Source organism: Diprion similis, chromosome 9 (assembly GCF_021155765.1).
Source record: "Diprion similis isolate iyDipSimi1 chromosome 9, iyDipSimi1.1, whole genome shotgun sequence".
Lineage (NCBI taxonomy): Eukaryota > Metazoa > Arthropoda > Insecta > Hymenoptera > Diprionidae > Diprion > Diprion similis.
The window spans coordinates 10,598,926-10,621,969 of NC_060113.1; the positions used below are offsets into that span (position 1 = coordinate 10,598,926).

The following is a 23,044-nucleotide window of genomic DNA, read 5'->3' on the forward strand; positions in this document are numbered from 1 at the left end:
ATGGTGTAATTGAGTGTCGTTGTCTGCGTAATACGTGCGGCCACACCAAAGTACTTTGTTCCTATGCTTAGTTGGCAGTATAAACATTGTTCTCGAGCATTAAATTTATTTTTTCAGTCCATTTTAGTCTATTATAAAAAATAACAGAAAACCATTCAAAATTTAGCATGCCAGTGTTATTAAAAAATTGGTATTTTTACAGAATTTTTGTTTCACATCGATATAATTTTAGGGAAAATAAAAAAGAACATGAAATAAACCAAATGTCCCAAATAACAGATACCCTGAGATGTACAGTACTTTTGAATTCTCCCATATTTTATTGTCCGGTATGTTTCAAATAATTTTTAACAATAAAACAAAAATCACGATATCTTGAGAATGGATCGACGGATTCGAACAAAAGTTGGTATCGTGAGGCTTTTTGGCTCACTAAGGTAAGTGTACCAGTTATCGACCTTTTTTAGTTGTATTTCCGTGATCTTTAGTTCTGAAATTGTAAAAAAAAAAATTTGTAGTGTCTAACTCTCTAGCAATTAATTTTAGTCATTAGGAAATTCGCAATTTGTACCGTAAAGTTATAATTTTGGCAAATAAAAGGGTCAATAATTGGGTCTAAACGTGTCAATAACTGGTACACTTACCTTAGTGATGAATCTACACTCTGATTTGCAAAAGTCAAAATTAGTGTGCTCAATATGCTGAACAAAAATAAAAACCTTCTATTTTGGTTAAAATCAATTGGTACTACAAAATTTTTCGGGTCGCCGATCATGAATCTCGTATCAGATTTTCGATCATCTTATTAATATTGTTATTGTTATTTCAGTCCGAAAAAAGCTTGCCAGCGAGAAATTCTCAGTCGGACTCACAAGTTTCATGTAAAAAGAATACACTCGCTAATCACGGAATTCCTCTTGAGAACTAACCTTCCATAACTCTCTTTTGTCCAAGAAATCTTAGCTCGAGCTAATCGTTAATAATTTAAAAATGATCGAAATGAGTCACATACTTTGTGAAAATACATTACAGATCGTTGTCAATATTTACATCAAGCAAGTATCAAACAAATAACATATCATTGTGAACAATGTGAGTTTAGGTTATGAGGGTTGGGAAATATTTGTTATGGAAAACGTAAAATCACATAATTATCACTCGAAACTATTGCGTATTTTTTTGCCACGGCATGGGACGCAGTTTGATATTGGTCTTTAGTAAACAATGTGGACGAAAAATATTTTGAGACAAAGCATTGTTAAGAATGAACTACCGTACTTACGTGAGTCAACGCTTAGGTTTTTTTCTGCGATCGTCTGCTGATATTTGCAGTGAAGTGAAGTTTGTCGCACATGGAAACGAGTGCGATATCAGACGAACCACGGCCGATGTCGCCCTTTGCCGCGTATATAGTCTAGTCAACATGTATCTTTTTGGATGAAATTTTTGTATATTCTCCGAAAATTACGATCAAGATGTCATTTGATTCGGAATATGATGTAGAAAGTTTAAGGAAAAGTCCCAAAAGGGGTCGATGAAAATTGCAAAATTTGTAAACAATGAAAAAAAAATAGTAGGGGTTCGGTTTTTTTTTAATATCTCGGAAACTATCAAAGATATTAGAAATTTGAAAAAGACCTGAAAAGAGGAGGAGATTTCCTAAAAAAAAGTCCTGCCTCCCGGAACTGTATCTTTAATATTTATAATTTTTACAGAGACCTGAAAATAGCGCTAAAAGCGGGTAGTCTGGCTTCCGCGCGCGAATCGTCACTCGGACACGGTAACAAAAAAAATCATTTTATCATATTAAATATGAATATTAGAGAATGAAAAAATTTGAACACTATTGGGATATGTAAATGAACAATAATCCGCAAGGTAAAAAATTTTGATCCCCATTTTTCCATTAGTTATGCATTAGTTAATCAACAACTTTTTCGGGATAGAATATTGACATAAAACACCCGATTATTATTCAACTACCACCCTAGGATTTTTATCACTTCGTGGAGTGATTCTTAAGAGGCATAAAAATAGATCCCCGTCAGAAAAATTCAAAAATGTTAATTTTCCACTTTTTTATTAAGAATCGAAAACATTAGAAAATTAAAAACTGCATAAAGGCAATTAAAAGCTTTTTTTATTTTAAATTTCTCATATGTTCTGATTTCTAACGATTGAAAGTTACATGAAAATAATTAAAAAAAAATTTTTTATATAACTTTTAATAGTTTTATGACCTGAAACTTTTTTTTTTCTCGCTCTTTTGCTTTTATAACTGATATAAATTTTAAAAGTAATATGTTGAATAAATTTTGAAATAATATAAACTACGTTTTTCATTCTTTCCATGTAATAAGATCTAATTGATTTAATTTCCACAAAAAGTTCGTTTTAATTGCCAATAAAGAAAATAATAAAAAAATCCTACAAAATTTTAGGACATTTGTAAACATTTAATCACGTTTTAGAATGGAAAAATGTAAAAAAAAAAATTTCGCTTCATTTTTTATAGACAATTGTCAATAATTACCAGAAATAATAGAGCTAGAGCTTGAGTTGAAAGCTTAAATTGTTCATTAATTTATAGTGAATAAAAACAACTTTAAGTATAACTGTCGTATCTACAATAGTTTAAAAGTTATATCAATTATAAAGGCAAAAGAGCGAGATAAAAAGATAAGTTTTAGGACATAAAAATATTGAAAGTTATATCAAAAACGGAAAAAAAATTTGTTTGTAAAAAATAATACATAGCTGTTTTTATGTTAAGATTAAGAATTAAAAAAAAAAATAAACTAAGAAAATTCATTTGTTTATAACAAATTGGTTATTGAATAAACGAATAAAAAATGAAGTTTTTTTTTTCAGAATCTCAGAAGAACAATACAATTTATGATTTTTACAGAAAAAACGGTTCCTTCATATTCATATGTAGTGGTGAAAAACGATTTTTAATTAATAAATGCATTTTTTAGCAATAAATAAATCTTTTTAAGGAATAATTTTTTTCTGAAAAATCATAATCTATATCAAAAAGTAGATTGGAAAAAAAATTTTTGATTATCCCATAAACAATGCACTTGTTTATAACAATTATTTAAACAATGGCGGTAAAAATTAAAAAAAATTATTTTCATGTAACTTTCAACGGTTAGAAATCAGAATATATGAGAAATTTAAAATGAAAAAATTTTTCAATTACCTTTATGCAGTTTTTAATTTTCTAATGTTTTCGATTCTTAATAAAAAAAGTGGAAAATTAACATTTTTGAATTTTTCCGACGGGGATCTATTTTTATGCCTCTTAAAAATCACTCCAGGAAGTGATAAAAATCCTAGGGTTGTAGTTTAATAATAATCGGGTTTTTTATGTCAACATTCTATTCCGAAAAAGTTGTTGATTAACTAATGCATAACTAATGGAAAAATGGGGATCAAAATTTTTTGCCAGCGGATTATTGTTCATTTACGTATCCCAACAGTGATTAAATTTTTTTATTCTCTAATATTCATATTTAATATGATAAAATGTTTTTTTTTGTTACCGTGTCGAGTGACGAATCGCGCGCGGAAGCCAGACACCCGCTTTTAGCGTTATTTTCAGGGCTCTGTGAAAATTATAAATATTAAAGATACTGTTGTGTATGGAAGGGGGTAGGTAAGATTGAAGGGCACTCGTACTATTAATTCGCCGGTGGTTTATTAACCGTTACAAATAGAAGAGAGGTGTGATGCAGCCGGTCGCTCACATGTCGAGCTAAGGCCTGGGTGCCGGGCGTGCGCGCGCCGCGGCCGTCTCTCTCGCATCCATCTATCTCGCTTTTACTCGCCCGCACATACATACATCTAACTTATATCTAACACTTCCCTTAGTGTAAGAAAGAGGTTACTTTCTACCTCCCAGAACTGAGTAGTTCAGGTAGGCGGGTTTTTCGGTATTACGCACTGGGCGTCGCGTTCCGACGTTATCTTCAACGGTTGCATGTGGTACAAGCGAGCTTGCGCTAACGTCTGCTCGCGCGAAGGACGCATATGTGGAGCTGTCGTCCTTACTATCATTCGTGCTTACATTTTGCTTGTTTAGCACAATTTGTTGTTCTAAGGGCACGTAGTGATCTAGATCGCGCTCTTTTTGAGTGTCCTCAGCTTTCCGCAATTGATCGACGTGTCTTTTTCAAATCCTGCCGTCTAGTAGTTTCAGGAGATAGTGTAGTTTGCCGAGGACTTTAACAACTTTGCCCTTGTGCCATTTGATTTTATTCGTATAATTTCTTGCGTACTATCTCCTGTGGAAAAGGAAATACATGCCTTGTTTTCGTTTAATTTTACGTTATTGCTGCTGGTGTCTGATTTCATGATGTCTAGTCTGGTTCTAAGTTTTCTCCCGAACATTGTTTCTGCTGGAGGGACTCCGGTTTTTGCATGTGGCATATTGCGGTATTGCGCCAATATTGTTTGTAATTCTAAATTAATATTGCTGTTGTCTGGGATTTTTGCCAGTGCTTGTTTTATTGTTTGGACGCTCCGTTCCGCCTGTCCGTTCGTTGCGGGTTTGTAAGGGGCAATCGTTTTGTGAACTATTCCATTAACTCTGAGGAAGTTTTGGAAGATTTCTGACGTGAAAGTTGTTTGATTATCTGAGACGAATATTTTGGGTATACCGTATCTTTTGAGGTAATGGATAGTTCTTGGTGGTTAATTACTTTGAGTAGTAGATTTATTTAGATTATATCACAGCGAGATTAGGTACAAACATGCTCCGCTTCGAATCGGAGAGGAAGTTGGTTTTTTTTCTTAACGAGGTAATAGGTTGATATCGATCTTTCTTAATATCTAACTTATCGATCTAAGTATGGCGGCTGGCGCCAGTTTTTAAACTGTCTTAAATACACGAAACCAATATTTATGTCAGTATCCTTAACACTCCCACTTTTCGTGTGTTCTATTTTCAAAATTACATTGTCAGTGCGTTTTACATTTTCGGCCTTATATTTAGCAATCCACGTAGGTGACAAAATTGTTCTTTAAGTAACAGTTTGGTAAATATGTCGGCCTGTTGCCTTTTCGTCGGAATGTGTTCTAACTCCAAAAAATCCTTTTTAACATTATCTCGTGCAAAGTGGTATTTCACATCAATGTGCTTAGAGCGTTTATGAAATTCTGGATTTTTCAACAGTTTTATTGCACTCTCATTGTCTATGTACAACTTTGGTTTTACTATTTTTTGTTTCGTTATCTCTGTAATCAAGCGACGTAACCAGATCAGTTCTTTTATTGCCTCTGCGGCAGCTATGAATTCAGATTCCGTTGTGGATAGCGCAACGGTTCTTTGTTTTTGTGAGAACCAAGAAATAGTACTTCCGTCTAACTTAAACACCCCGCCAGACGTTGACTTACGAGTCTCTACATCTCCCGCATAGTCAGCGTCGCTATAGGCTTGTATTTCTAGTCTAGGATTCGCTTTAAAAGTTAAGCCAAAGTCTACTGTCCCCCTCAGATACTTTAGGATTCTTTTAACTGCGTTCCAGTGTATTTTGTCTGGAGATTCTAGATATTGACTCACTGTGCTTAAGGCATACGCGATGTCTGGTCTTGTACCTATCGCCAAGTACATCAGGGACCCGACTGCTTCGCGATATGGTGCTCGTACTCCCGTCGACTCCTGCTTTCCGTGCGCGGCGACGCTCAGCTCCTGGTGCTTATCCATTGGTATGGATACTGGGTTCGATTCTGTGGCGTGGAACCGTTCCAGGACCTTCTTAGCGTATCCAGTTTGATGCAGGAAGATTGAACCGTCTTGTCTTCGCTCGATCTGGAAGCCTAGAAACAAATTCAAGTCTCCGGTAGTTACCTCAAATTCCTTTTTGAGCTCAGCGAGCAGTGCGTTGACGTCATTGCTATCCGTCGCTGCGACTAGTCCATCGTCTATGTACATGGCCAGGATCAGCGACCTTTGATGCTGATTATTGGTGAAGACGCATGGATCCGACTTCGTCGGTTGTAGGTCAAACTTCTTCAGGGAGTTGGTGAAACGCTCGTGCCAGCATTTGGAAGCTTGTTTTAAGCCATACAGGCTTCGCTCCAGTTTGCAAATGTTCTCCGTTCCGTTCCCGTACCCTTCTGGTTGCTTCATTAATATAGTTTCGTTGAGTTTTCCATTGAGAAAAGCAGTCTTTATGTCGAACCGCTTCAAAACCATTTTTCTCGATGCTGCCAATGCCAGGATGATTCGGATTGAGTCAAATTTGACGACTGGGCTGAAAGTTTCATGATACTCGACACCTGCCTTCTGGGAATAGCCTTTGGCTGCAAGTCTAGCCTTGAATCTGTCGATTTTTCCATCGGGCGTCCTCTTCAGTTTGAATACCCAACGATTGTCGATCACTTTCTGGCTGTTTCCGGGTTTTACGATAGTCCAAGTCTTGTTTTTCTTCAATGATGCAATTTCTTCGTCCATCGCGCGCCTCCACTGCGTCGCGTATGGCCCGTTGATTGCTTCTTGATATGTGTGCGGCTCTTCGCCTTCTGCTAAGAGAACAGAGTCTGGATCAACGCCGTCTTGGTATCTGCTAGGTCGTCTGATCTCGTTTCTGTCGCGTAAGGCTCTCACCGCCGGTTCAGGTTCTGGTTCTTGCTCTTCTCCTGGTTCAAGGGAGTCGTCAGCCGAATCCCATTCACTTCCATTGTCAGATTCCTCGTCTGCGGAGGGAATGTTTGGCTCCTCGTTGCCAGACAGATCCTCTTCCTGAGGCTCTTCGAGAGGCTCTTCTTCGGGAAGTTCGTATACCTGTGGGTCGACTGCGATTTCTTCTGGAAATTCGTAGAAACGTATTTGTTCCACTTCTTCAGCTTGCTCGAAGTCGTCTGGGTAGCGATTGCCTTCCCTGAACTGTACGCCTCTTCTGAGTTCCACCTTGTCCGAGTCTGGAAGCCAGATTCTGTATCCCTTCACGTTCTGATCGTAGCCCACGAAGTATCCTTTCTCTGTCTTGCGATCCAGCTTCTGGCGCTTCTGTTTTGGGATGTGCGCGTACGCAAGTGCTCCAAAACTGACTAGCTGATCCAGTTTAGCGACTCGTCCGGACCACAGCTCATACGGAGTCTTCCGCCGAACCGTGCTTGTCCCAGTGCGGTTAAGGATATAAGCCGACGTGTTTACTGCTTCGGCCCACAATCTTACAGGTAAGTTTTTCTCGTGAATCATGGCCCTCGCAGCTTCGACGAGTGTCCGGTTCTCTCTTTCGGCAGATCCATTCTGCTCGGGGGTATAGGCTACTGTTCTTTGATGTTGAATTCCACGATCTCTCAGCAATCTGTCGACCTCTGAATTTACAAATTCCAAGCCGTTGTCTGTTCGCAGAGTCATTATCTCTCTTCCGAGTTGATTCTTCGCCATGGCGAGGAAATCCTTGATTCGCGTGACAGCCTCGTTCTTGAATCTGATAAAATAGACAGTCCTGTGATGAGAGTAATCATCTTTCAATAATAAATAGTAGCGAGACCCGTTTATGGACTCCCTCTGCATAGGTCCAGATAAGTCTGCGTGTACTAGCTCCCCTGGAGCTTTTGGTCGGTAATCTTCCGGATTACGTTTTGGAAAAGGTAGTCGGTGTGCCTTACCAAAAATGCAGCCTTCACAAAAGAATTCTTCTTGATCATCTATCTGGATCCCGTGAGTTTTCAAGCATTGCTTCACGTGTCGAATGTTCTGATGTCCCAACTTCTCGTGCCACGATTTGAGACTCTCCTTGCTGGCAAGATTTGCTTCTATCTCACCGTCTGCTGGTTGAAGTACTTGGAAAAGCATCTCACAGAGTCTATGCTTTCGCACTCCCACTGCAACAGTAGTCCCATCGTGCTTGAATTGGCATCCTTTGGCATCCGAAATCTGCAGCAATCCTTTATCCAGCGCTGAGCCGGCTGAAAACAGGTTGTAACGTAGATCAGGTACAAAAAGAACTTGGGAGAGGTGTGTCTCTACCCATTGTTTTCCGTCGTAGGCTCGAATGTTTATGTCTCCTCTGCCCAGAGCGCCTACAGTCTCGCCTTTCTTGCCTATGTTAACAGGTAGTGGTTTGTCGAAGGTTTTCAGAATCATAAACCACGTCTTTTGGTTTGACATATGGTCGGTAGCTCCTGAGTCAACATACCATACCTCTGTGCCGCATTGAGGATGATCTACGAGTAACGCTGCTTGTGCAACCAGAGCACGGCCCTTAGGTTTGGTCCCTCGGTTCTGCGTCGTGTCAGCTCGGCATCCACATGCCCAATGGCCTGGCTTGTTACATTTGTGACATACATCTGAGTTGGGTTTGTCGTCGTCGTCTTCTTCCTTATGGGGTTTGGAGTGTCGCTTTCCTCTTCGGTTCTTCTTCCTCTGCTGCTTCACTGCTGCGAATGCCTCGTACTGTCCTTTTTCTTGAGTAGAAAACCTCGTTTCCTCTGCGAGAAGTCTCTTGATCAGGTTACTCAAGCTTCGGTCAGTTAGAGCGGTAGATTCCCACGCAGTGACGAAGTGATTATACGCTGCAGGCAGTGTCATAAGAATCTTGGTCATAATCATGGAATCTGAGATCGGCTCAACTAGTGCCTGTAAGCGGTGCGCAAGGTCCTTCAGTTTGGCAATGTGAGACGCCATGCTATCCTTCTGCTCCTTGGTGACCTGGTACCATTTTTGCTGGAGCATATGAATGCTAGTCTCCGATTTTTGCTCGTAAAGGTTATGTAGAGTACTCCACATGTCCTTGGCGTAGGTACAGTTCATGATATGAACCAGCTGCGAGTCAGCGACGCTCGTTGCGATGATCTTCTGAGCAGTGTTGTCGGCTTTGATCCAGGAACTCAGCTGCTGCTGCTGCGCTGCTGTTGGCTCGTCGGCGAGCACGGGCCTGGTAAGTTCTCCAGTAACCACCCTCATGTCGATCTTGTCTCGCATCAAGACTGAGATTTGGAATTTCCATTGCGACCAGTTCTCCGCATCTTTTAGCTTAGTGATTTTACTTGTTTCAGGTTCCATTGTTGGTTGTTTGCACAATTTGCACGCGGGCCGGCTAACCTCAAAAAGAACGTGTCTTTACAATTGCATGCCTTCGGGCAAAATCACTTTCTTAGCTATAAATCTTTACACCACTAGTGTTCTGGGCCCATAACTTTTTGAGGTAATGGATAGTTCTTGGTGGTTAATTACTTTGAGTAGTAGATTTATTTAGATTATATCACAGCGAGATTAGGTACAAACATGCTCCGCTTCGAATCGGAGAGGAAGTTGGTTTTTTCTTAACGAGGTAATAGGTTGATATCGATCTTTCTTAATATCTAACTTATCGATCTAAGTAAAAGATGGCGGCTGGCGCCAGTTTTTAAACTGTCTTAAATACACAAAACCAATATTTATATCAGTATCCTTAACAGTATCTCGCAAAAATCTTAGCACATAGTTCGATTGTTGTTTCGCTTAACATGTTTGGGACGATGTGAACCTCGAGCCATTTCGAAAACGCGTCGACTAAAATAAAGAAGTAGTTTTCCCAAGTATTTTCCGGCAAAGTCCACATGTACACGTTCGAAGGGTTTCTGAGGCGTCTCCCAAACATGTGTTTCTGCGTTTTTTACCTCGTTTCGCTGTAATTGACAGTTTTCGCATTTATTAACTAAATTCTCCATGTCGCGGTTGATATTCGGCCTTCAACAGTGGCTTCGGGCTAGGTTTTTCATTTTGACAATCCCAAAATGACCTAGGTGTAGTTCTTTGAGTACTTTTTTACGTAAGCTATTCGGAATTACAATCAGGTGGTTTCTGACTAGTACACTGTTTTCAATGCCGAATTCTTTAGGATTTACGTTCCACGTATCTTTGGCATCAATCTGCCTTTGGTTGATCAATAGTTTCATTACTCTATTTAACTCTAAGTCGTTTTTTGTTTCGTGTTTGATATCGGTATTTGTCACAGGCAAGGTGTTTATTACGTCCGCGTAGACTACGTCGACTACATCGATTGTGTTTGTGTCATCATTTCCCGGTATCGGTAGTCTTGAAAGTACGTCTGCATTACTGTTTCTCTCTGAGCGTCAGTACTCGATGCCAAAGTTAAAACCACGCAAAAATATCGCGTAATGTTGCATGCGTAAGGCACAGAAAATCGGTAGAGCTTTGTTTTTGTCAAATATTTGTGTCAGCGGTTTGCGATCTGTTACTAGGGTGAATTTGGTACCGTACAAGAATTGGTGGAAGCGCTTGATCGCGTACACTATTGCGAATGCTTCTTTGTCAATTTGATTGTACTTTCTTTGTGTCTTGTTCAACGTTTTTGAGATATAATGTATGGCTTTTTCCAAGCCGTCTGTATACCGGTGGGCTAGAACTGCACCGACCCCTCGTGGTGAGGCATCTGTAGATACTACTAACGGTAACGTAGGATCGTAGAAAGCTAGGCATTTTTCGCTAACAAATAATTTTTTTGCGGTCAACCAAGCCTTTTCATGTTCCTGTTTCCATGTGAATGTTGCGTTTGCTTCTAATAATTTATACAGGGGTTGTAAAATTTCGCTAAGATTGTTTATAAATCTGCTGTAGAAGCTTATGCCTCCGACAAAAAAACATACCTCGAACACGTTGACAGGTCTCGGTAACTTCGTAATTGCTTCGAATTTCGTTTCGTCTTTGTGTATGCCGTTCCTATCAATGACGTGCCCGCAGTATGTGATTTTGGCTGTAAACAGTTCACTTTTAATTAGATTAATTCTTATGTTATGCTCGTGTAGTCTTTTACAGATTTCATTTAGTATTTTTATGTATTGACTGAGCGTTTTTGCCCCGAATCGTATGTCGTCCATTAGAACTTTCGTGTTTGGAATACCGCCCAGGATTCTTTCAATGACGCTTTGCGAAATTAGCGGGGCGGCTGCTACACCGAACATTAGCCTGTTGCACCGGTATAGACCCTTGTGTGTGCTGATTGTAAGTAACATGGCGGTCGGTTCGGCTGCTTCTAAGTGTAAGAACGCCATTATGCAATCTATTTTCCCGAAGAGAATGCAGCCCACTAAATCAACAGAGAGTTCATCGATAGTGGGCAACGGATAGTCTGGTATTTCGATTAACGGATTTATGGTGATACTGTAATCTCCACATATGCGTACGGTCCCATCTTTCTTTAAGATGGGTACGATAGGTGTGGCGTAGTCTGAATACTCTACTTTAGTTAGCACTTTTTCTTTTTCTAGTCTATCTAGCTCGTTTTCTACTTTCGGTTTTAATTTAAATGCTACTTGTCTATGTTTGACGTATACCTTTTTTGCGCCTGGCTTCAAGATAAGAGAGGCTTTGTATCCTCATAATGGTGTACAGTCCGTTTTAACCACGTTACAATATTTTCCGAATAGATTGTTCAGGTACTTTTCTTTATCGAAATTTTCCTTTTGGAACTCTAATTGTAATATTTGACTATCTAGTATACAATCGGCACTTTTGTGCTCTAAGAAACGGCGGACCCACTCACGACCAAGCAATGGTTCTCGATCAATAGCTGTCACGTATAGGTTCAATACGAAATTTTGGCCTTCATAAGTTACGTTTGCGGTTAGGTACCCTAATACTTCGATTTTCGTTTCGCAGTACGTGACTAGTTTTAGATTTGATGGATGTAGTTTGAACTTTTTAAATATATGTAGTGCGTGTGTCTTACTCATAATTGTAACTGCTGCTCCCGTATCGGTCTTGAAGGTTACCGGTTTGCCATTTACTTGCACTGTAGTATAGAATTTTTTTCGTTGATCGATTTGCTCTGGGAGCTGAGGTGTAGGTGCTTTGGCGTCGGACTCTGAGTCTCCGAGCTCCGGTTCGATTTCGAGCATGCAGATTTCCTCGATATCAGAGTCGTGCAATTCATCCAGCCGTTTGATTGTATAGCGGTTGTTTTTCTTAAAGCAAATTTTCTCGATGTGGCCAGCGTGTTTGCAGTAGTTGCATAGGACGTGAGTGGGCAGCTTACATGTGTTCGCAACGTGGTCGGGTCCTCCGCATCTGTAACATTTGCGTGTAGTATTTTGGGGGTTTTGACGTGTGGCGTTACGATTTTTATTTTGGGGCCTTTTTGGCTGGTACCGTGTATTGTTATTGTTTGAGTGTATGTAGTTTAAATCAGTGTTATTCTCGTAACTGTTTGAGCCTAGTCTAGTTGTTTCTTTCTCGGATAATTCTGTAGCAAGTGCTGTTTGTAGGGCCTTGTCAAAGGTTAGATCTTTTGTCTCTAATAGTCTGCCTTGCGTACGTTTGTTGTTTATACCGAATACTTATTGGTTACGCAGAGCGTTGTCCCTGTATGTACCAAAATTGCAGTGTATACTTAGCTTGACTAGGGCATTTACGAATGTCTGTACTGATTCTCCTGGTAGCTGCTGTCTGCAGTTGAATGAGTAGCATTCTGCGATCTCCAACTCCATTGGTGAATGTAGTTCTTTCAGCTTGGCTTTGGGCGTCTCGTAGTCTTTGGTGTAGGGGTCCTCGGTTCCGTAGTTGTCGCACAAGGTGTCAAAGGCTTCCTCGCCTATGTAGTGTAGTAGAAACCCAGCTTTTTCTTCCTCCTTTACTTTCATTATGCTGCATGCTCCTTCGAGGCGTCTTATCCATCTTTCCCAATTTGAAACTCCAGGTTGGAAATACTTTAGTTGCACCCGGTGTGCACTTTCAATTGTGAATGTAGTGGCTGTACTTGTTGGGGTCATTTTGGCTGTTGCAGGGCTGTCCTTTCGTTTAGTTGGGTATGTCGTGTCGGCACGTGTTTGGCGCCTGCGGCTTGCGATTTTCGACAAGCGATTTCCTTGTGACAAAGGTTTTGCTTACGGAGCTATTTTATTTTTGTAGTATAATGACCTTTTCCTTGTATTGTTGCTCTTGTATTTTCCCTTTTCTTACGTAATTTCCATTCGATGTGCTTCGATGTAGTTGCCGGGTGTATGCGTGGGTTGCCGTGTATGTAGGTTGCCGTGGTCTGCTTTTTGGAGGTTATATCTCCTCACGAGATTAGTATTTCATAGAACTTCTTCTCCCTTTTCTTTCTCTTTATCCTCGTCGCCAGTTTGTTGTGTATGGAAGGGGGTAGGTAAGATTGAAGGGCACTCGTACTATTACTTCGCCGGTGGTTTATTAACCGTTACAAATAGAAGAGAGGTGTGATGCAGCCGGTCGCTCACATGTCGAGCTAAGGTCTGGGTGCCGGGCGTGCGCGCGCCGCGGCCGTCTCTCTCACACCCATCTATCTCGCGTTCACTCGCCTACGCATACATACATCTAACGTATATCTAACAGATACAGTTCCGGGAGGCAGGACTTTTTTTTAGGAAATTTCCTCCTCTTTTCAGGTCTTTTTCCAAATTTCTAATACTTTTGATAGTTTCCGAGATATTAAAAAAAAAAAAAACCGAACCCCTACTTTTTTTTTTCATTGTTTACAAATTTTGCAATTTTCATCGCCCCTTTTGGGACTTTTCCTTAAACTTTCTACATAATATTCTGAATCGAATGACAACTTGATCGTAATTTTCGGAGAATATACAAAAATTTCATCCAAAAAGGTACATGTGACCAGACTAATGGGCATCGTCACTCGAAGCCGTGAGGAATCGAGCACGTCGATCGTAGCTTTCCGACGGTGGACAAAACTTTTACTGAATTCCGCCGGGTGCCCTGTTATGATTAGCGTACTCAACCAGAATATAGCCGCGACACTGTCAGACTCCCCGCGTATTGACGCCTATGACTGGTAGCGCTCGGTTGCTAGCGATAGGTTGGGCTCCTATTTTCTGTCCGCATCAGTCTCGTTGTCACAAACGGTCGGCGTTCGCAAATAACCTAGAAGGAAAGTATTTTCATTGAATCTACGGGGTAAGTTGATTATTCCAGGCTTCAGAAATTTCTGTACTATAGGTTATTAACCATATTTGTTAACGAGACATGAGTGAAAGAAATAAATTGCCGCGTAGTTATACGTGTTTGTACCGGTCGACTGAAAAGTCACGCGATCCCGATTCCGTCCGACCCACACCTGTCCGCGATTAGCAGCACGAAATCTGCTGTTGTCTTCCGCGCAAAACGGAGGGAACGTCGAGCCAAGTCTTACCTGCGGGACATAAAAGACCGGGATCGCAAAATCGCTCAGCTTCGAAAAAGGAATGAGGCGTTGCGAGCTGAGTTGATCGCGACCAAGGCCAAGCTTCGGCGCTGCGAAGGTAACTTGAAGGAAGGCAAACTTTCCGATAGCAACCTTATTGTCGCGATAAAACAAAGGCTCGAAGGTTTCGTGCTGACCTTCGTACTGATGCAGTTGTTTCACGTATCAGGCACGTCCTATTCCGGCGAGGAGAAGCAGCTAACGATGGCGATGCATTATACTTTTGCCAGCTAATATGAAAAATTGCAGAATCGATTCGGATTCGTTTTGCCTTCGATTTGCACTATAAGAAGTTGGTTCGGGCAAATTCAACTTTGGCCCGGACTGTGCCCTGCGATCTTCCAGATTTTGTGTGAGAAAGCAGCGTGCATGGACCCACATGAGCGTCAGTGTGTAATTCTTTTCGACGAGGTCAAACTAAAGAAGGGCTTCGAGTACAATGAGGCGCGCCAGAAAATCGAGGGATTCGAAGACTTCGGTATTTTGGGCTGCTCCCCTGCAATCGCCACAAGTGCACTTGTATTTATGGCGAGGGGCCTTCTTTACAATTGGAAGCAGCCTCTTACTTACTTTCTCACAGGTGGTTCTGTAAGAAATGAAAAGTTATCTGCCATCATCGAGCTGGTTCTTGATGCTGTTGCAGATACAGGACTGGAAGTGCGTGCTCTCGTGTGCGACCAAGGTCCCAGTAATCAGAGTGCCATGAGGCACTTGGTCACTGTACAGGCACCGTATTTCGAATACGAGGGTCGAAAAATATTTTCGATATTCGACATCCCGCATATCCTAAAAAATTTTAGAAACCAACTACTGCAGCACGACGTGGTTTTTGGAGATAATGTCGAACGAGCTTCCTGGAAAGATCTTCGTACATTATGGGATCTCGAGCATGATAAAAGTACACGGGCGGCCTGTAAGTTGTCCGGAAAACACGTTTACTCGACGATTTTCCAACGGATGAACTGTAGGCTAGCGTTGCAGGTATTTAGTCGTAGAGTGGCTGCAGCGTTGATGACAGCAGCCACCAGTAACTCGATTAAAAGTACGACTGTCATACACACCGCCCATTACTTTCAGTTGTTGAATGACATCTTTGACAACTTGAACAGTCGCACGCCCAACGATGCCAATTCCAACAGGTGTGCGTTATCCGACAGGCGCCCTAGCGTGGAGGAAAATTTACGTGAGATGCTCGACAGATCGTCCAAGTGGCGCACTGTTACCACGCGTGGTGAAAAAACTCCATCCTCTTTTAACGGGTTGCGGCAATCAATCAACGCTGTATTGTTGCTGTGGGAAGACCTGTAAGAGGAAGGAGTTCAGTTTCTGATGACGTCCCGACTGAATCAAGATCCGCTGGAGAATTTATTCTCCATGATCAGATGCTACGGTGGAACGTACAATCAGAATCCCACGGCCCAACAATTTCGCTTGATTTTTCAAAGAAATATCATGCTAAATTTGATCAGGCCAGCTGAATCTGCGAATTGTGCAGATGACGAGGACGAACCGCTTCTGAGCACCGAAGTTCAGGAAGCAGGGAGTAATCGGACTACTGCAACGGTCGCCGACGAAGCAGCAAGCTTCATCGATCAGCTCGACGTAGATGACGATGTATCGATAGACATCGATAGAATCGTCGTTGACGCAGACGCGTCGCACACCACAGATGAAACATTGGTTGCATCGCAAACATTGGATGTCGAACGAAATTCCCAAGTTCGCGGCTCTTCGGAGCGGATATCGAACGAAATTCCCAAGTTTGCGGCTCTTCGGAGCGGATGTCGAACGAAATTCCCAAGTTCGCGGCTCTTCGGAGCGGGTATCGAACGAAATTCCCAAGTTTGCGGCTCTTCGGAGCGGATGTCGAACGAAATTCCCAAGTTCGCGGCTCTTCGGAGCGGATATCGAACGAAATTCCCAAGTTCGCGGCTCTTCGGAGCGGATGTCGAACGAAATTCCCAAGTTCGCGGCTCTTCGGAGCCTTGACCTCTTCAAATTATTCATCAAAATGATAAACAAGTGTATAAACCACTTTTTGTTAAGAAGTCGAGAAATTGCGTTACAGTGATCTTCGTTTATACTACCTTTCCAATGTCGCAAATATTATATGGTGAATTACAGTTGCTCAACTTCCTTTTCACTTGTTAGCTAGAAATTTTTGAGCCTTATAAAACAGTTTCGATATTTCGAAATTTGTGAAGCTTCAAAGTTGGTTGAATATTGGAAAACCTTTAAAGTTCGCGGCTCTTCGGAGCGGATATCGAACGAAATTCCCAAGTTTGCGGCTCTTCGGAGCGGATGTCGAACGAAATTCCCAAGTTCGCGGCTCTTCGGAGCGGATATCGAACGAAATTCCCAAGTTCGCGGCTCTTCGGAGCGGATATCGAACGAAATTCCCAAGTTCGCGGCTCTTCGGAGCGGATATCGAACGAAATTCCCAAGTTCGCGGCTCTTCGGAGCGGATGTCGAACGAAATCCCTAAGTTCGCGGCTCTTCCGAGCGGATATCGAACGAAATTCCCAAGTTCGCGGCTCTTTGGAGCGGATATCGAACTAATATACGGCAGTTGCAGTGTAATAATTCATCTTATTGCTGAATTATATCAGATATACTCAACTACGTATAGAGGGAGACAGTGAACTAGAACGTCTTTACATGCGAGCATTTGTTTAGTTGCAAAAGACTATTACCAAAATTAAGCACATGGCAAAAACAATGCTTCATGAAAAACCAACTCTAGTAACAAGTCAATTGGCCTCCGCGTGGCGTCTCCTGGAAATACTCTGTGACGTGGTATTTTATACCCCGTCACATGGTCTGAATATCGCTCTCCCTATTTTCAGAATGTCGTAAAAAGTGACGAAAACACGTCTGGGGCCAATACTCCGAAAAGAACAACTAATTAATCTCTAAGTGAGACTTAATTATTAAGCTAATTCCTGTCTTTTTTTTTTATCTTTGTATCGCACTACGAGAACTATCTTCAATGACACCGCTTCGAGGGAACTGAATATCGCGAAGCAGAGGTCACGTACCGGGTCAACAGCCAACTATCGTTAATGGCAACAGATCGGATACCGCCAAGTCAACTTCAGATGAATGCCTACCTAGGTTGCGTACAGGGTCGTGCGTGAAGCACAACGAAGACCTCCGATCATTTAGACTTATCGGCCAGGAGCCGAACCATCGCTACAACGCCACTGCCGCATGGATGCATCGTAGACGGCGTACAGGGCTGTGCGTCAAAAACACAATCAAGCCTCCCGTCGCGGTACTTATCAGCCTGGAGCTGAACCAGCATAATACCTACTGTCTCGCCTACTATACCGCAGAATCGTAGCTGTCTACAAACCTACGATTATCGAAGGACTGCATCGTGAGGACAAGCCCGAGAAACAGTGGTGGACCACACCGGACTGATGGTCTTAAGGATGGGAACCTTGCGTGTAAATCATCACCATCAGGAAGGCTCGGTGCAACAGTGCCGTAGGGCCCGCACCGAGTTGCAGTACCGGAGAGATAGTTACAGCGGGGAGTACTAGCACTGCATAAGTTGACGACGCACCAATCCCGAATTGTGCAAAGTATCGATACCGCAACAGAGTGAGTAGGATCATTCTTCTCGTCGTCGTTCCTAGATCTTCTCGCACACATTGATACCGCAATACCGTGAGGGGTAGACCTTCCCCTCTCACGAGTACCGCAAGCAGCTGACCATAGCCCTCCCACATATCGCTCGACGGATCGATAATTTTCTACATGACAACGTGGGAGGAGAAGACACCCAGGAATGGACTATCGCCCGTCTACACCTGTTGACCCGTACCACGTGACCCTCTGGCCCAATTATCCATCACCGAACACGGGAAAAGGATCACGTGACGAAATCTCGCCGAAAATCGATCGGGATCGTCAGGATAGCCGCTCGTCTCTACACATTCTACGTTCAGCCTAGTTACGAACAGACGTGCTTTCGCTACCCTCCGTACTATCGCTTATAATTTCGCTATCCTAATTCAGTGCTTTCGCTTTGGACTACCTGCTTTCAACTATCGCCTATCTCGGCTATATCTTCTATCTTCGTACGTGAAGTTTTTCTATCTATTTTGTGAAGCCACGAATTTACCTGCTTTATACCTTTTTCTCTCTTTTCTTACCTATTATCGATTTTCTCTCTTTTATCTCGCAGTTTGCTCTGCGTGAGCCAGGTGGGCTCGTATCGTATTCTCTTCTTATCTCTCATCTTATTCTCTCCCTTATTATCGAATATTGCAAGTAATTTCGCGACTGGTTAGTTTACTATTATTTGTAGTGACTATTATCTATTTCCTTGATTTATCTTGTTTGAATGATTTTCCTGATATCGCTGAATAGCAGCGCCTTACTTATGCTTTCGTAGAATATCTCTGAATACCGTATCTTATTTGAATCTCTGATTTATTGTTCTCAGTAGTGATTGTTAAATCAATTAGCTCATAAAGTCTCTAATTTTATCTCTTATTTCGTTTCTCGCTATCTACTATCTATTTTCTCTCTGTATCTCTTTTATAATTTCTCAAATATCGTTTCTTTGACTTCTTCATATTTTACTGATTTGAATATTATCGAATATCTTTCTGATTTAATTATTATCGAGTATCTTGGAGGAATTATATCGTAAGCGTGCCGCGTGCGCGATCTTATATCGCTGCGCGGTATAGCCGTTGTTCTCTTTTGACATTGGAGTATTGTGCCGTACCGAATAACGCCTTTTTCATTGCTTTTTTTGCTAATACCGCTGTTACGTAGTTTGTCCGTAGATCTCTAGTTTGTAATATATCGCATTATAATATTTTGCTCTCTATAATACCTGTTCTTGACACGTCAAGATATCTATTTCTGGTTTATCGTAATTATAATATTTCGTCGTATCGCATGTATCGCAAGCTAGAACCTACGTATTTCTCTAATTTTTCTTGTAACTTCTATCGTAATTTCTTCTGTAATTTCTATCATACCTGTTTTATATTACTTCGTTATACTTGATTATTTCTGACTTCGCTTCAAGTATCGAATTATCTAACTGACTTGTAATCCTTGCCTTTTCTATTAATGGTTATATCTCTTGTCGATTAATTGTAATATCTCTTGTTTCTCGATTAACTGTAATACTTTTTGCTTTTCGACTAACGATAATATCTCTTGCCTTCTTTTGCCAATTGTATTTCGTATCTTCTATCTATTATCGTGCCTCATTATTGTTATACATTGCTGCGATTATTCTGTATTTCTATGTGATCATATCTTTCTCGCTATACTATGCTATTTGACTTGAATTGTAACAGTTAGTTTAGGAACCTTAGATTGTGCATTGCATGCTAGTCTATTTCTTACCTACTTTGTAAACTTGCTGATTGTTATACCGAGTAATAGTATCGCGATCACCCGCTTCATACCGCTAAAATTACTTGACTAATGGTATCGCTACCGTGTTATCTTTAAATTCACTTTCTCTCTGGCTGTACCTGAATTTCTCTGCTTGGCTTTTCAATACAATTGATACTATTACCATTTCCTTTAATATTGTGTTTTATCGAATTGGATACGACCCATCCCCTCTACCATTATCTTTACCTGCTGAGTGAGCTGTGCAAAACCGTCGTAGAATCTGATCTATTTCGTCATATCGTGTTCTCTAATTATCGTATCTCTGACGCTACTGCGTCTGGCGCCCAACACTTATCTTTTTCTAATTATCGTTTTATTTAGTGATCAGGTCAGTACCTGCGCCGTAGGGTAGCGTGATTATCCCTCCCTCAAGAATTATCTCTATTTCCCTTTTAAACAATAATCACGTTGCAACATGTATTAAACAGAAAGAAACAGTGTAGCGACATAAAGAAATCGATTTACAGTACAAAATATAAGCTACCTGAAAATATAAAAAAATTCGTGATATTGAAAAATTCATAACTCTTTTTACAGAACTAATCCGCTAACAAAACTTGTGCGAAGAGTTAGTATCTTTAAAGAACTATTCGAGAAAAAATTGGTGAGAAAAAAAAATATGCAATTCCCGAAAATCGGGGTTGAATTTTTTCAGATTATTTTACATTACGTTGAATAACTCCGGCGATTTTGTGTCGATCTTCCTAAACTTATGATTTTCTGAAAGAAGATAAAAATACGCAAATTTTGAAAAAAAAATCACTCAAATCCGTTAATTCGTTCAAAAGTTATAGCACCTTAAAAAAAACAGTAAATTTACGGAATCTGTAAAAACGAATTTTCGACAAAAAATGGTAATAGCCATGGAGAGAGATGAAATTTTTTTGGAGCAAAATGACCAAATACGGGTCTCCTTAAATTACCCAAAGAATCATATAAATTATTTACAAGTCGTTTGAATTTTTTGTCCCGACCTTGCTGGGTGGTTTGAAATGGAACCAGCCAGCAACAACTTACGCCAAAGATCTTATCAAACTGCTAACATTAGACGATTTTAAAAATCTGGCCTTAGGGAAGGATGGAAAAGTCAAGCCTGTAATGATTTTATCGGTGGATGGAGGACCGGATGAAAATCCACGATACTAAAAGGTGATATCTAACTGTATATCGCACTTTAAAAAGTACGACTTGGATGGGCTGTTCGTGTTTACGAATGCACCTGGTCGATCGGCTTACAACCGAGTTGAGCGAAGGATGGCATCATTGAGCCGTGAGCTAGCCACGGTAGTCCTTCCTTATGAGCACTACGGGTCCCATCTCGATTCTCAAGGGAAAACCATCGATAACGAGCTAGAATTAAAAAACTTTCAACATGCAGGTATATTTTATTAAAGTGATACATAGTTTTCTCTGTTGTTAAATTTAAAAACTTCAGTTTCAAATTGTATATTTTATACTGTATTATTTTCAGGCGAAACATTAACTGAGACTTGGTACCAGATGGTTATTGACGGCCACAACGTGATAGCAGAATATATGCCTCCTGGGGAAGTCCTTCCGGAAACCGCACAAGTTTCTGATATCTGGTATGGAAATCACGTTCGTGAAAGTCAATATTTTCTTCAAATAATGAAGTACGCTGATAATTCCTGCTGCGCTCCTGGTCGCAGTGCACTAAAAGATATTCTGTACCAAGGCTTTTTACCGGCACCTTTTCCGATGTCACAAAACCATTTCCGTGTACCAAAACCAAATAAGGTCGGATCGGAAATTTTTCCATCATTGCTTGTGAGGCAATGTATAACACTACGCCCGGATCTCTCTCAGGGTAGAGAATTACCCTACGATACATACTGCCCATCGATTAAAGATAGCGTCACCGGAAGGACGTGCTCAATTTGTGGACTTTATTTTGCCTCAAAAAGTTCCATGAACAACCTTTGAAAAAACGTGCATGGTGGTGCAGTAGACGACGTGTCTCGCGTGCGACCTCTACGGGTGCTCTCTAGGAGACCACAGGAGGTCTTGTGTATCGTGGAGGAAAGTGTGGAGTGGATAGACGGCGAGACCATCGATGATAAGGGAATAACCACGTCTGAGGAAAATCCTGTTGCTACCGCGCCCATTATCTATGATGTGTCCGAGTGGATTGATGCTGGGAACGTGTTTTTTGAAGATGATCGAGATGAAAAACAAATGTGATTAAAATAAAAAGAATACTTCTACTCTTGCAAATGAAGTTCCTGTTTATTACAATATGTTTTTTCTTCATGTTAATAAATTTTTTACTTGTATTTTAATAATAGGTATGCACGCTTTCTGGGCGTAATGCGGCAAACGCCCGTATTAAGAGAGACAAACGTGAGCCAAAATAATTTTTTTCACCTTTCTGTTTGCAAAAACTGATTTAAAACCATACTTCTGAATTACTATGTGAAAACTCGAGGGGGGGGGGGGGGGGCATAGTAAATACTACGGGTGGTCACCGAGGGGGGGAGGGGGTTAAAAATTGTGAAAAATGGGTCACGTAGTATGGGTACGTTCCCTAACCTGCATGCGCACGCCTCACGTCAGTGATGCCCGTTTGGTGGGAGAGAATCGCTCGGTCCTCGTTGCGTTACAGCGTTAGAGCTAGGGTAAGTGTGGGTATTACTGCGGATGTCCTAATTTCTACGGTTTCAGATAAAAGTACTGAATTATCATTTTTCCGAGCACATAACCACTTTCAAATTATTTAAAAAACTATTTCGTAATTTTTACTATTAGTTAACCAAAAATCAATAACAGGAAGTACATTTATAGTTAATTTGTTGTAATTTCAATCTAGTAGTGCAACGGAATTCTGAGTTCTGCTGCCTGCGTTTGTTGAAGGGGCCCAAATACCTACTTCCAAGGGTATTATATTATTGTTCCTAGTGAAAAAATATTTATCGCAATATTATTTTCGGATGAAGTTATCGTATGTTTTTCCAATAAATGTATGCAAATTAACGTTAGTAATTATCTTGCATTACTTTTGATGAGCGCCGTATTAGGTACATTTTTTCACTACCTGTATAAATTACTGCGGCTATGTTCAGACGCTTCAACATAACCTCAATCTGTCAACGTCAACCATTTGAGTGGTCTGTTCGAACTTCTAAGCGTTCAAACCCAGATAACAATCGTGCGACGCACGAAATCATCACGGCGTGCGGATCACGTCGTGCGGGCCAAAATGCACCACTCTCGCTAGCACAAAGTGTGCAAGCACAAGTGCGAGCACCATGAGTCGCACTCAACTCTCACGCGTGCGAAAACGCACAATCATGTGTGTCGCGGATGTGCGACGCACCACGTGCGGACGCCGTGATGTCAGTGGGCAATCATCCTATATAAGATGATCAATTAATATGAATTCCTTTTTTTTTGCGCAAATTTTCCTATTATTAATTTCGTATAAA

General features: G+C 41.0%; 1 long non-coding RNA gene across 1 annotated transcript; it reads left to right on the forward strand.

Moving 5' to 3' along the window:
* The first annotated feature begins 490 nt into the window (after window positions 1-490).
* LOC124410242 lies at window positions 491-22,458 on the forward strand. The gene is made up of 4 exons (XR_006929583.1): window positions 491-648; window positions 7,150-7,154; window positions 15,215-15,221; window positions 22,449-22,458. It is a non-coding gene; the product is annotated as an uncharacterized LOC124410242 (long non-coding RNA).
* Window positions 22,459-23,044: the final 586 nt, after the last annotated feature.